Source organism: Balaenoptera physalus (genome assembly GCF_965194825.1).
Source record: "Balaenoptera physalus genome assembly, chromosome: 3".
Lineage (NCBI taxonomy): Eukaryota > Metazoa > Chordata > Mammalia > Artiodactyla > Balaenopteridae > Balaenoptera > Balaenoptera physalus.
The window spans coordinates 18,465,108-18,468,696 of record NC_138890.1 but is presented as its reverse complement, the minus strand read 5'-3'; positions in this window follow the sequence as shown (position 1 = coordinate 18,468,696).

The following is a 3,589-nucleotide window of genomic DNA, read 5'->3' as shown; positions in this document are numbered from 1 at the left end:
ATATGACATCTCCACTTGGATATCTTGGAGGCATTTCAAATTTAACATGTTTAAAATGGATCTACTGACATGCCCCTTCCTTTCTGCCTGCCTGCAGCTCTCCCCATCTTCACCTGCTCCAGTGCACTGACCTTCACATGTCCTTCTGCCTCCTCTCCCTAATCCATCTCTCATCCAACACTTACTTGTTCATGCCTACTACACGCCAGGCACTCCATCCAGTGTTAGCAATATAACCAACATTCTAGTGTGGGGAACAGGCAATAAAAAGTAATTACATAAATAAATAAGATAATCACAGAGTGCAGAAACACTGTGAAGGAAATGAATAGAGGAATTTGATAGAGAAAGACCTGAAGAAGGAGCTAGTGAGGATGAGCATTTGGGGAGAGAGCTCCAGGCAGAGGAGACACCATCTGCAAAGGCCTACAGGTGGAAAAGAGGAGAAAGGAGGTCAGTGTGGCTGGGGAGTAAAAAAGGGGGTGGAAAAGTAATGAGGTGCTGGAGAGGTACACAGCATCACATCATGCAGGACCCTGAAGACCACAGCAAAGAAAGGACTTAACTTGAAGTGCAGTGAGAGCCACTGAGGATTTAAAGCAGGGGAGTTACATGATATGATTTGCAGTTTTGAAAGATGACTCTGGATAATGGTTATGGGGTTTCTTTATGGGGTGATGAAAATGTTCTAAACTTAGAATGTGATGGTTGGACAACTCTGTGAATATACTAAAAAAAAATTGTATGGTATGTGAATTATATCTCAGAAAAGCTGTTGGCAGGAGAAAAAATCATTCTGACTGTGGTGAGGGTGACCAGACAAATGCCAAGAGTATAGCCAGGGAGATCAACTGCATTCATCAGATGACAGAGGGATGATGGAACCTGGGCCAGAGTGGTGCCCATGGGTACAAGGCAGGGTGTGGTGAATGTCATATGGGGTGGGGGGAGGAAGGAGGATTGCTTATGAAACTATTCCCAGCACAGAAGCAAGAATAATCTTTGAAGGATATAAATTGGGTCGTGCCACTGTGCACCTTGACCCTTCAGTGGTTTCGTTCTGCAGGTAGAAGCAACCCCTCCCTGCCCATCTGGCCTTGGGGCTGCCACTCCTGCCTTGGAGTCTCCCAGCCTCAAAGCCTCCCCTCTGCCAAATCACTCTCTTCTAACCAGGCCCTGTCACCTGTCAAATCCCAGTTTAAGTGCCACTTTCCAGAAACTTTCTCATCCCCCAAACTACATTAGGGGCTCCTGCACAGCACTTGCCAAAATCTGTAGTCATGGACTGAACTGCATATTTCTTAATTTTTTGTTCATCTCCCCCTCTAGATTGGACGTTCCTAGGGCAGGGATATTTTCTCCTGTGATCATGCCTCTAGGGCTCATCCCAGAGCATGGCGTAGGAATTGTACTGGAACATTTGTTGGGTGAGTGAATTCATGAATAGAATGCATATGTGAAAGCTAGTAAGCAGTGGGTAAAGGAAGCTTCCAAAAGGAGAATGAAATTACAAAGACTCAAAAACGTAAGGGGCAACCCACAGAGTGAGAGAAAATATTTGAAAATCATATATCTGATAGGGGATTAATATCCAGAGTATATAAAGAACCCCTAAAACTCAACAACAAAAAAACAAACAACCCAATTCAAATATAGACAAAGGACATGAACAGACATTCTCCAAATGAGATATACAAATGGCCAATAAGCACATGAAAAAAAATGCTCAATGTCTCTAATCATTAGGGAAATGCAAATCAAAACCACAGTGAGATACTGCTTCACACTTTTTAGGACAGCTACTGTCAAAAAACAAAAACAAAGCCAGAAAATAGCAAGTGTTGGTGATGATGAGGAAAGACTTGGAAGCCGCGTGAATTGCTGGGAGGAATGTAAAATAGTTAAGGTACATATCTAGGAATGGAATTGCTAAATCATATGGTAATTCTATGTTTAACTTTTTGAAGAACTGCCAAAATGTTTTCCATACAGGCTGAAAGAATGAAAAGCAGGAAATCAAACAGATAGTTGCACACCAAAGTTCAAAGCAGCACTATTTACAATAGCTAAAAGGTGGAACCAACCCATTAATGAATTAATGGGTAGGCAAAATGTATTATATACATACAACAGAATGTTACTCAGCTTTAAAAGGAAGGAAACTGAGGACATGGATAGACCTTGAAAACATTATGTTCAATAAACCATACACACAAGGACAATTATTGTATGAGTCCACTTATATCAGGTCCTAGAACAGGCAAATTCCTAGAGACAGATAGTAGAAGAGAGGTTACCAGGGTCTGGGGGAGCAGGACTGGGGAGTTAAGTGTTTAAATGGTACAGAGTTTCAGTTGGGGAAGATGAAAAAGTTCTAGAGATGGAGAGTGGAAATATTTGCACAACATTGTAAATGTACTTAATACCACTGAACTGTACGCTTAAAAATGGTCAAAATGGGGCTTCCCTGGTGGCGCAGTGGTTAAGAATCTGCCTGCCAATGCCGGGGACACGGGTTTGATCCCTCCTCCAGAAAGATCCCACGTGCCGCGGAGCAACTAAGCCCGCGTGCCACAACTACTGAACCCACATGTCACAACTACTGAAGCCCGCGCGCCTAGAGCCCATGCTCCTCAACAAGAAAAGCCACTGCAATGAGAAGCCCGCGCACCTCAACAAAGAGTAGCCCCCGCTCGACACAACTAGAGAAAGCCCACGCGCACCAACGAAGACCCAACAGATCCAAAAATAAATAAATAAAACATTTTATAAGGTAAGTAATGACATTAGTCATCAGTACATTTTGAACACATGGCCGAAGGATTCAACCACAGTGAGTGTCCCAGCTGAAGCTTTGGGAAATCAGGGCCAGTACCTTGAAGGTTCAAAACCAATGGTTCTCACATTCTGCCTAAAGGAGATGCGCTGAGAGAACAGAAGAGGGCGTGTTAGGATCCCCTTTCCAGGCCACCCCAGCAGCTGACCTCACTCCATCAGGAGCGCCAGCCCCTCCCCTCAGCTGCGACGCTGGGCTGGCTGTGGGGACGCCTTTGTTTTTCTATCGCACTTAGGAAAAGTACATATCAGAATTCACACTGAGCGGTTTAAATGGTTTCGGAGCCCTCACCAGGCGTCGGAGGAGCTCTTATTTAAGACAACCATGATTATGTAGCTGAAAGGGCCGAGCCATGCTGCACCGGGTTGGGATGGCTTTGGGACTCTGTACCCAGGTTCTAACCACTGAGCCACCGTCGCTATGTTTCCAGTCTCCAGCTTCAAAGTGGGGTTCACCGGTCCTCAGCACGATCCGGAGGCAGCTGATGCAGCGGTGCTAGGATGATGGGAGGAAACTCACATTCAAACGTTCTCAATCCTTACTACTCAGAAAATTTTAAAGTTTTATAGCTACAAGTAATGTGTTCAGCATTAAAACAATTTAAAATACAGAGAAGAGTGAGTTCCCTGGCAGTCCAGGGCTTAAGAACCCGCGCTTCCACTGCAGGGCACAGGGGCCCAATCCCTGGCTGGGGAACTAAGATCCCGCGAGTGGTGTATGGCCAAAAAAAAAAAAAAGAAGAAAGAAAAAGAA